This window comes from Mus caroli, chromosome 12 (genome assembly GCF_900094665.2).
Source record: "Mus caroli chromosome 12, CAROLI_EIJ_v1.1, whole genome shotgun sequence".
NCBI classification, from domain to species: Eukaryota; Metazoa; Chordata; class Mammalia; order Rodentia; family Muridae; genus Mus; species Mus caroli.
The window spans coordinates 57,129,474-57,141,874 of record NC_034581.1 but is presented as its reverse complement, the minus strand read 5'-3'; the positions used below and the strand labels follow the sequence as shown (position 1 = coordinate 57,141,874).

The 12,401-nt window shown below is 35.7% G+C and overlaps 1 pseudogene; it reads left to right on the top strand.

Moving 5' to 3' along the window:
* The first annotated feature begins 1,902 nt into the window (after positions 1-1,902).
* Positions 1,903-11,855, top strand: LOC110306527 (annotated as a pseudogene).
* The last annotated feature ends 546 nt before the right edge of the window (positions 11,856-12,401 follow it).

Genomic DNA, 12,401 nt, shown 5'->3' with positions numbered 1-12,401 from the left:
TTTCTTTCTTTCTTTCTTTCTTTCTTTCTTTCTTTCTTTCTTTCTTTCTTTCTTCCTTCCTTCCTTCCTTCCTTCCTTCCTTCCTTCCTTCCTTCTTTCTTTCTTTCTTTCTTTCTTTCTTTCTTTCTTTCTTTCTAAGCTTGCATGGCAACATTTGATACCATGAAAGCTTGTTCTCAGGGAGAAGGCCTTTAGGTTTTGTACATAGTTAAGGTTTTTCTGGTCCTATGTCTGAAATGTTTTGTGTCTTCAGCAACAGGGCCTTACTTTTCATCTCTGGAAGGCAACCAAGGACCAACAGCAACACCTGATATAATGTTTTAGGCATCTCTGAATCACCCTGACCAATAACACAAATGGTAGGATTCTTATGTGTGCTGTTAGAGTTTTGTTAGATAATTATAGTCTTGCAGAGGGTACTGCTAATTCTGATTGGAAAAAAATTATTTAAACTATATGTGAATGTGAATGAGAAGAACTGGAAGGAGGAAAGGGAAGGGAGGAATGATGTGATTATATATATATTTTTAGAAAGATAAAAGTGACCTGAGAAAACTCTATGGCTGAATATTCTAATTTTAGATGTATTATAAACCTTTCAAAAGTAAAGAAAATAATTCAACTTATTTTTCCCTTAATATTTTCTTTTTTCTCTTTATTCAAAATTTTTATTGCTATAGTTTTCATATTTTAAATTTCTTTTAAATTCAAATATATTTGATCACATTCTTCCCTTCCCCCAAATTCCTCCTAATCTACTACTAACCCACTTTAGTCTAAACTCTGTCATAATATATAAGTATTAAACTCTAATCTTCCTGAGAAGTATAAACAAAGAAAACCTTTACCAATATATCAAAAAATTAAGAGGATTCTCAAGCAATTTGACAGTTCTCCTAAAAAACATGTAAATATTCCAATATAGTGTTTAGCTTTCCTGGGATCTTTGTACATTAAAACTACAAAACACCCAAGATAGGCTTTTGCTTCTTCATATTCAATCAGCAGAGAAAGAATATAAGACATTTCCTACTTTCAAGAAATAATGATTAGATTAAGACAAGGTAACCTTTTGTAGGCATTTAGTGAGCATTAGACAGGGATTTTGTATATGTTTTTTATCAACCTACAACTGAGTGAAGTATAAACTCCATTTACAAAACAATGAATTGATAGACAAATTTTATATATTTATTTATCTTCATGCAACTGTAATAAGATTGGCTAAATAAAAGGAATCTATAAATTTAGAAGTTAGGAGGCAGCCAGGGGAAAGACAGAGAAGGAAGTTATATTGACATAATTGTGTTTTAATTAAATAAGGCAAAAACAAAGAAATTGAGCAAAATGCTACCAAATCACACAGTTTATAAATGGAATACCCAAGGTTCAAATGTGTCTAGTGTCCACAATTTAACAACTAAGCACATTGTAATTACAATGACTTTGACTTAATCAATCTAAAACAATGGTTTGTTTTCTGTTGTGGAGGCAGCCATGAGTGATATACTGTGAAAACTGTGAACATCAATAACATGTGCTTGCAGCCATGATAAAGTTTTCAATCTCAGTTTCATTTATAAAACATTCAGCATTTAAAATATATTGAAATTTTTCATATGCTAATTTGTTTATGTGAGACTCCATTTTATCTGTACCTGTTTCATTTCTTTTCTGAGTACCTTAGCACTGAAGCACAGATTTTGCTGAGTTGCTCATTTTAGTAGTTAATACTCTACTTCCTTGTTTCTTTTCTTTTTTCTATTCCTTTTTTTTTTTTTTTTTTTTTGGACATGCAGATTCAATCCTGAACTTTATTGAAAGCCATTACCGTTTAAAAAATTAATGACAGTATTTGAATCATATAGTATATAAAACTTTCTATGACACTAACATGTGAAAATGGCTTATGGTGAAGGAAGGTAAAATATTGTAACTTGTGAGTTGTTTAAGAGCCCACTGCCCAGGCCTGGGACTGAGAACAAAGCAGAACAGCCCCCAGGCCTGCCAGGGCAGGGCTGTTGTTAAGGCATTCCTAAGAACATCTTAACTGTGAAGATGAAAAGAATTCAAGGANGCAGGCAAGGCCATCTGGCCGGAACCTCCCCTCTGTCTATTGCCCCTTGGCACCGGGTAAAAGTCATACATCAACTGGTTGCTATGTGAACAAAGATAAGCCCCCAGCCCACAGGAACAAAGTCCTGTTGCTCTGTAATCCTTCTGATAATGTTTGAATAAGCCAATAGTGTGTCGCTATGCTGAATTCCACACCGCTAAGCCCCTTACCCCATAAAAACTCCTAGCTTTCGAGCCTCTTGGCCGACATCCGTTATCTCCTGTGTGGGATACATGTCCGACTGGAGCTCCGTAATTAAACGTCCTCATGTAATTACAGGAAGAGATGGTCCTTCGTGATTTTTTGGGTGCACGCCGAATCGGGAATGGAGTGGGGGTTTCCTCACTAGGTCTAACAATGGCAACTCTCTTCTGGAGCTGCATATAAATATGAACAAATATGTGTATATATATATATATATATATTCACACATATATTATATTATATATAATTATAATACACACACCTATGAACTCTCCACAGTACATATACCATAAATAAATACATGCAACGACACACAATGTTAGTATAAAACTGCATGCATAGATCTAGTTTATCAATTACTATTTTGACTTACATGCAATAATTAAAATAGAAATAGCGAAACTATTCCTAGTTTACTATTGTTATTTAAATATTAATACTTTATATATTTTGCAGAAGTAATACATTCTAAAAGCTGTATTGGAGAATGCAGAGTGACATTATGCTATTCTTTTACACTGTTTTGTTTTCATGCTCATTAAGATTAAAATGCATTATTTAAAGATGTCCCATAGGGATGGCAATGGATAATCTAATTTTTCTTATAACATCGAGGAAGTTTTTATTGTACCAACAGCATTGCTCACCATTTACAAATCTCGTGCATGCACATGCAAGTTTGTATTTCAGTTATAATTTGTGAATAATTTACTAAGGGTAGCTGGTAGTGGAAAAGACTTTAACTCTTGACAAAGAAGACATGTGTAGGTAAGTGTCCTCTGAAAATCCTGGAGCCCTCAGACTGTACCTCACATCTCATTTTCCAGTGGAACTGGAGGAATACAGGACAGAAAACAGGAACAACCAAGGCATCCAGAGGTCTTTGCTCATACCAGAAAAATGCCATATATATCTTATTTCATCTTCCAGATTCAGCCAAAGCAGGATGTCCATTTAAAACTGACATGAAATTAAAAAAAAATTACCTGGCAAAATGTGTTATAGATCTCTAGAGGGTATAGGAGTGCTGGCAAAAACATCTGGGACACAGGTTAAGAAAAGCAGATTTGAAATGCATTTATTCTGTTTTGTTTTGCTGAGTTGAGATAGACCCTACAACCTATAAGAAAGGTGAGTACTCTATCATTGAATTATACTTTTATTCCTGGGTCATTTTTGGACAACGATTTGTAGCTGCATCTTAGAACTTTGTGCTATTTTACTGACTCTCAATTCAACGGTCCTTGCCAAAAGACACTGCTTTAGAGAAAAAGAAAAACAATATATTGTGTTTTTACCTCTGCTTACACTGCCCTTCCGCACCAGGGTCAAGGTTCCACACTTCCTTAATGGGTAAGCCTCTACACTGATTCTTTTCCACTAAGTAAAAGTAAATCCCTTTAAACTTTATTGTGTAGTTTCCAGATGTGTTTTCACTATTTTCTCTCCATGTTCATGTACTTCTTAAAAATCATCTAGTGACACTTATATGGGTACCATTGTATTAGCACTTTTCGCATCTCAGGAGCTATATCTCTGAAGGAAACTGACTTTCTCTACTCTAGCGGTCAGTAACTTTCAATAGCTCTTCAGCGAGGAGTAGAACTTCCTAAGCTTCTTTTGCCCTACCCATGCTACCATGCTGATACTATGTAAGTCTTGAACATGCAGCCACAGCAACTGTGCTTCAGCCAGATTCTGCACTCTCTGTCAGACTGCTTCTCTTTCTGTGATGGTAACATTGATCTGTAAAAAATGTTGGAAGAGAAGAAAGACACCTTGGTGTATTAGTTACTTTTCTATTGCTATAATAAGCTTGATGACCAAGGTATTATAAGACAAATAAGACCAGGGCAATATATAAAACATTTAATTAAACTTATTTATGGAGATAGAGTCCATGAAGGCAGACAGAAGTCATGACTACAGGAATAACTCATAGCTCACATCTCAAAACTGTAATTATGAGGCAGAGAACATATGGGAAATGGCAAAGGTCTTTTGAAACATCAGAGTGACACATTCTCCAGCAATCCTATAGTTCCTAAACATTCCCTGGGAATCAAGCATTTAAACAGAGGGGCTTGTGGGGGTTATATCTAACTTACCAAAGATTAGTTTAACAGTAGGTTAATTTCTCTGTTGATTGTATGATTTAGCACATACCATTTTTATTTAACATCTCAACGGGAGTAAGTTATGACATGTAAAACTAAACTTCAGATTCTTGTGACCTACTGATGGTCACCTCAAAATGAAAACATCCATGCAGAAATTAGTTTAAAAATAATAGATAAATTGCCATATTTATAAAATATAATAGAAACAATTTGACCATTAGTAAGCATTGGGGATTATAATGAAGATGCTGGGGAAATAAAGATCATTTTTTTTTGAGGAAAACAAAACAAAACATCTAAACCAGCACATCTTGTCCTGCATACAGCAAGATACAGAGCTTTTAACAAGCTAAAAATTTACTGTTATTCTCTTCAAATTATTTCTACTCATTGGCTCTTAGCAGAAGATAAGGTCTCATTTTTAGATAAGCACTGATTTTCTTTTTTTTTTTGATTTTTAATATTTTTATTACATATTTTCCTCAATTACATTTCCAATGCTATCCCAAAAGTCCCCCATAGCGCCCCCCCACTTCCCTACCCACCCATTCCCATTCTTTTGGCCCTGGCATTCCCCTATATTGGGGCATATAAAGTTTGCAAGTCCAATGGGCCTCTCTTTCCATTGATGGCCAACTAGGCCATCTTTCGATACATATGCAGCTAGAGACAAGAGCTCCGGGGTTCTGGTTAGTACATCATGTTGTTCCAACAATAGGGTTGCAGATCCCTTTAGCTCCTTGGGTACTTTCTCTAGCTTCTCCATTGGGAGCCCTGTGATACATCCAATAGCTGACTGTGAACATCCACTCCTGTGAAATCAGTCTGGCGGTTCCTCAGAAAATTGGACATAGTACTACCGGAGGATCCAGCAATACCTCTCCTGGGCATATATCCAGAAGATGTCCCAACCGGTAAAAAGGACACATGCTCCACTATGTTCATAGCAGCCCTATTTATAATAGCCAGAAGCTGGAAAGAACCCAGATGTCCCTCAACAGAGGAATGGATACAGAAATTATGGTACATTTACACAATGGAGTACTACTCAGCTATTAAAAAGAATGAATTTATGAAATTCCTAGCCAAATGGATGGACCTGGAGGGCATCATCTTGAGTGAAGTAACACAATCACAAAAGAACTCACACAATATGTATTCATTGATAAGTGGATATTAGCCCAAAACTTAGGATACCCAAGATATAAGATACAATTTGATAAACGCATGAAACTCAAGAAGAATGAAGACCAAAGTGTGGACACTGTGCACCTTCTTAGAATTGGGAACAAAACACCCAGGGAAGGAGTTACAGAGACAAAGTTCGTAGCTGTGATGAAAGGATGGACCATTTAGAGACTGCTGTATCCAGGGATCCGTCCCATAATCAGCTTCTAAACGCTGACACCATTGCATACACTAGCAAGATTTTGCTGAAAGGACCCAAATATAGCACTGATTTTCAAGTGAAGCTAAAAGGTCACAATTTCTATCACTTAAGTCTTCCGAAGAAGAATATGGCAATTGAAATCAGATGGCTCTGACTTTTTGTCAGAAGCAGTCTGCGGCCATCCAGAAGACTGCAGGGAGCATAAGGAACCCATGAGCATCCAGATGAGGTTAAAAGCAAGGGACCACTACACGGGAATGCCCTTCACTGTTAGTCATTATGAAACAGACACATTAGTTCTGAATTTATGAAAAAGCCATACTGAAAACCTTCTTCTGGCATAAGTATTCATCTATTTTATTGCACATTTGATGGGATTTAATGTGATTCTTTAATGCCACCTCCAAAGTGTTGCCACTCTTCCCTATTTTTCTTGGTTTTCATATATGAAAAACAAACAAACAATGGTAATTTATCTTTGCCTTAAATCATTTAAATTATGTAATTCAATTATTTATAATTCCCCTGTAACTAAATATAAGTTTAAATGAAACTCTATGAGAAAATGTACAAGTTATTTGCTAAACTAAATGAAGTGATATAATATTTTTTTACGTGTCACAAATGTCACAAAGTTATGTTGTCCATAATTTTCTCAAAAATTATATCTTATTGGGAGACTTGTAAATGCCACAAGCACTGTAAATTTGGAGAAATGTTTTTCAAAAAAATTTGACAAGAGTCAAATTCTGAATATAAAAACAATATAAAGAAAATTTATGTTTTAATTTTTGGCAATTGACTAATGAAAAAGTTGATATATTTTCTTGAATACATATCTTACGAATTGATACAAGTTAAACTGTATGATATCTCAGTTTAAATGTCTAACTTCAACCTGCTCAATATACTCTATGATGTATTTAGAAATAAAAAAAATCTTTCTTATTACAAAATGATTATTTTTTCATTGACTGGGTTATTTTACAAAAAGAAGAACCTAAATTTATATTGATTGTAATTATATTTGTTTATCAAATCCAAAAATACAACAGAAGTATCAGAGGGATTATTATAGAATTATAAACAAATAGGGGACCCAATTTAAGCTAAACTAAATCATGTTATTCAAATGTTTATGTACCTACCTGTTTTTTCTTCATCTCAAAATGTTTATAACTTGAAAATAGGAAAAATGTCTTCTTTGTTAAATGTCTGTTTTGATTAAACATTGACACAATTTTCTTAGATGTTCAGCACACATTAATTGGCAATGATATGATTTATTTTTGATGGAATAGCAGGGGCATTGGGTAACCATTTCTCTAAATATCATTTGAATTAGCCTTTTAAGAACCAGACTCTGTAGATGCTGTGTCCCAGATCCCTGGAGCAGGGAAGGCCTAATAGTAAAAAGAGTGAAGTAAAAACAAGCCACCTGGGGAGCAATGCAGTTTGTTAGGCCTATGTAGTAGTTACAGCCTGAGTAATTGCAGGGTGCTTGCTATGGGAGCAATTCAATTTTCTGTCTCTAGAGCACTGCAATGAGCAATACATCAGACTAGCCACCAATGAAAGAACTTGTGTTCCACAGGCCTACATATGGCAAGGGAAGCAAAAATGACCAAGGTAGGAAATCAATCTCTTTTATGAGCTCCATTGGAAAACCAAAGTAACATCAAACAGTACAAGACTAAGTGACCTACCTTGGGAGAAATGCAAGTGTATCAATTCTCTGAAGCATGAAAACAGCTCAATGGCTCCTTAGTTGAATGATACATGACTTCTAAGGAGACTATTGGGAACAAGGTGTCTTTTCCAAAAGTGCACTGTTTTAAGCCATTTCAATCTAGACTAGGCTTTGTAAACAAGGCTGCCATGCTCCATTCTCTCTGATAGATTTCTAAAGAATGGACACTAAGTTACTAATGCTTCAAGTTTTTGGTTCTAATGTGCCAGCATTTATTTATTTATTTATTTAGACATCAACTCTAATCGTGTGTTTTTATTTTTTGTTCCGGTGTTTCTGTTTTTTTTTTTTTTTTCTTTCTCTTTCTCTTTTTTATTAGATGTTTTCTTCACTTACATTTCAAATGCTATCCCCTTTCCTAGTTTTCTCCACAAAAATCACCTATGCCTTCCCTGAAACCAACACCGCTTGGCCTCATCAGAACCTAGTATTCCTACCACAGAGAGTCATGGTTATCCCAACACACCGGAAAAGCAAGATTTGGATTTAAAAATCATATCTCATGATGCTGGTAGAGATTTTTAAGAAGGACAGTAATAACTCTCTTAAAGAAATACAGGAGAACACAGCTAAACAGGTAGATCTCCTTAAAGAGGAAACACAAAAAAAAAAAAAAAAAAACTTGAAAGAATTACAGGAAACACAGCCAGCATTTTTTTGTTCATCTAGCTGCATATGTATCAAAAGATGGCCTAGTCGGCCATCACTGGAAAGAGAGGCCCATTGGACACGCAAACTTTATATGCCCCAGTACAGGGGAACATCAGGGCCAAAAAATGGGAATGGGTGGGTAGGGAAGTGGAGGGAAGGGTATGGGGGACTTTTGGGATAGCATTGGAAATGTAATGGGGGAAAATACGTAATAAAAAAGTATTTTAAAAAAAGAAGAAATTCTCTTCTTTTAAGAAAATCCATCTTACTAAAGAAATCAAGTGTGTCCAGTAATAAGCTTTTAGTGATGGTTAACAAAGTTGAGCATCCAAAATTTGTCTTCCTTTAGGGAATTCCTGAGAGGCAAGTGTTTTGGGGTATTAAGCAATAAGATACCTAATGAAAAATAAAAACCAAAGGAGTAAAATATAGATAAGATGGAAATCATTTTATATTAAATGAGTCTCAGTGTTTTCATTCTACAATTTCATAGTATACTTTATAAAAGATTCAGCTCCCTGAATATAATTACATTATGGTGATTACAAAATGAAAGCATGGAAGGGAAATGGAAAGACCTAGAAAATCACAGACAAATGACTTTGTAGTTCTTTTCTACTCAAAGCCATGATTGAGGGCAAGTGAAAGGTTAAATGACTGCTCTGTTGAGACCATTAGCAAACATTAGGGAGAATTTGATGAAACAAATGGCAGCATCTCTTGAATAAGGGAGAGGATCTCAGGAACCCCAAAAAGCAAGTACAGTGCAAGTGTGCATGCACGCACACACACACACACACACACACACATTTCTGAAAGCATCTAGCATCCATAAATGTGCTTACTTTTGTGTTTATATGCATAAGTTAAATTTTAACATTGAAAAAAATTTTTCAAAGAAGACGATGCCTGTGAATGGAAAACATGCGGTGTACAAATAATAGTCAACGCAAAAAAAAAAAAAAAGTCTTCAGCACAAATATCTATGATGTTCAGGGATAGCAAGTACTGGCACTACTATTGTCCTGCTAATAACACATAGAGTCTCCAAAAAATAAGAAAATGAACAAATTTCAAGAACAGAATAATGAAATTAAAGTAGTGTCATTCTATGCATGTAGCGCTTCTAGGTTCTTGTTAAAAAATAAAAGAAGAAGTTCACTGTAAGATTTTTAGTATGTATGCTCTTTTGTAACTTTACAAGAGCTTTGAGCAGCCTGCTTTTTAAGAATGCATTATTATCTGAACCTTTTGCATTATTGAATATTCAGTGAAAGAAAGCTGACCTAGTAAACTGCTTCCTCACTTACTGCTTTGTTAAGAAATTTCAAAAAGAACAAAAGCCCACTAATCTCTGGGGGCTTCTCACTGAGACCTTAACAAGATGCCAGGTTAATGTCTGTAAAAACAGGCAGTAATCTCTCTGAAGTGCCCTGTAGGTGCTATAAATGTCTGTTACATAGTACAATAGTGGATATGATGGCATCATAATAAACAGAAGAAGCCATGTTTGTACATCCCAAAATTTCAAGAAAATATAATTTATTGTGAACAGAACTAAGGCATCTCATATGTATTTAGTCACACATATATTTAGTCTTGCAGATATTTACATTATGTAGCTATAAGTTAAGAAATAAAATCATGTCATGTCCTTATACAACAGGAAGGAGCATAGGCATATCCTCTCACAGGAATACCACCCATTCTTCAAGAATGTAACTGTTTAGCAAATTGTATCTTATATCTTGGCTATCCTAAGTTTCTGGGCTAATATCAACTTATCAGTGAGTACATATTGTGGGAATTCCTTTGTGATTGGGTTACCTCACTCAGGATGATGCCCTCCAAATCCATCCATTTGCCTAGGAATTTCATAAATTCATTCTTTTTAATAGCTGAGTAGTACTCCATTGTGTAAATGTACCACATTTTCCATCACTGGAAAGAGAGGCCCATTGGACNTGCAAACTTTATATGCCCCAGTACAGGGAAACGCCAGGGCCAAAAAGTGGGAATGGGTGGGTAGGGGAGTGGGGGGGGGAAGGTAGGGGGGACTTTTGGGATAACATTGGAAATGTAAATGAGGAAAATACCTAATTAAAAAATAAGCAAAAAAAAAAAAAAAAAAAAAAAAAAAAAAAAAAAAAAAAAAAAAGAAAGAAAGAAAGAAAGAAAGAAAGAAAGAAAGAAAGAAAGGATGCTAGAGGACATTATCTAATTGACAAATATGATGGCCTAGATGTTAGTTGTATATTATACTTTGTAATAACATGATCGTTATGGTTTTGTTCAGTTTGTGTCTGGGAGAAAAGTTTTTAAATTAGTTATTTTATTGGTCCTGATGTTGAGGTCCTGTTCCCCAGCTCTTGGCCGATTGCTAGGCAGAAGGAATAAGTGGGACTTCCAGGTTCCCACTGGCAAGCAGACAGATGCAAAGAGGAGAGGAGAGAGTTCTCACTGTGCTTTAGAGGGGGAAAGGCCAACCAACCATGTGAGATCTCAGGTGGATGAGCCATATGCCACTTCTTCATGTGGGTGGTTAGGGCTCTTGAGCTGGAGCTAAAGGTTGAGGATAGATTTAGGGTGCTGGGTTGAGAGTATTGAGAAGGGAACACTAGCCATGGGATTTAATAATGGCCAGCAATTGAGTCAATAGGGCAAACTGAAATTGAAAAAAAAAATGTAACTGGTCAGTACATCCCCCTTCCATGAAATTTCTCAGAAGATGGACTCTAAAAAGGAAAGTAGCCTTGACAAAGGGCACGAACTGATGACCCTTAGAATTTGTTTAACATGGCTGTGAAAAGATCTCAGTATGTAAATGCAAATGCCAAAATGGAGATTGCCACTGAGGAGCCACGGAATCCCATTAAACAGGATGTGAAGAATGGAAAGTTCCTCACAAGCTATGTGCACAGAGTTATGGGTTCCTCCCTCAGACATAAGAAGATCCACATCCAAAAGATAAAAACACAAACTACTGTGGAGACAATGTTCCCATTAACGTTTGTATAGTAGGCTCCACAGTCCAGTCCCATGGAAATGTGATCCATCACAAGATTCTTGAGATTTTGACACTTTGACACAATTCCTATCATTGTGAATGATCCTGAGGCTGAAAAATTTCATGTTATCTATAATGTTAACAAGTTCAACCCAGCTTATCTGGAAGCCACTCTCAATTGGCTGAGACTTTATAAGATACTCGATGGAAAACCGGAAAGAAGTTTGCGTATAATGGAGAATTCAAAAATAAGACTTTCATCGATGTAGATATTAACTCTGCCTGTGGATGTTGGAAAGCAGAGCTTAGGAATAAATGTAACCAGGGAGCTATCAATTGTATAAATGTGCACGTGTGAAAGTCCTTTCCTTTGCACTCCAGAGGAAGCAAGATCATTAGTTGAATCAGTCCCAATACCTTCAATGAATAAAGAGAGCAATATAGAAATATGGGACTTCCTTGGCAACTTCCAGGAATGCTGGAAGGTCTGTATCAAAAATTCAGTCTCTGAGAACCCATCAGACACTTTTTCTCTTCATCATCTTGCAAAGTCAATTCATGATAATTTGGTGTCTCCCTGTCAAAACAATATCAAATCTCCTTGGAGCTACAGTTAGTGATTAGTCACCATATTAGTCCTGAGAATAGAGCAAACTTCCTATCAAAGAGCAGTTAGTTGCTCTTACATTCTAAGCAGTCTCTCCAGCTCTTCAGAAATTTATTTTTACTTTTCAAAGTGGATCAACCCAATGGACTCAGTCGCTGTTCAAGAACAATTGCTGTGTGAGAAGTCATTTTGGTAAGATAAACACGGTTCATTTATTTATTTTCTCATTCTTTAGTTATTTTCTTGCCTGAGTCCTATGTGTAACTGCAGGAGAGACAGAGTGGGGTTTAGGAACTGATACTGTTTAAAGACATGTAAATGTGTTAGGTTCAGTATTTTTAGATTACATATGTCCATTTTGCTGTTTTATGGAAATAAAAACTGTCTTTCTTACATTCATTTTTTAAGTGTTTGGCTTGATAGACAAACATGAGAGATAAGAAAAATTAGGAGAAAACTATGAATATTTAATAACTGTGGCTCAAGTTAAGTGCGTAGCTTCTTTCCTTGAAGTGCCCATGCTCTGGAAAGCACAGGAAGAGGAATCCTTCTATGG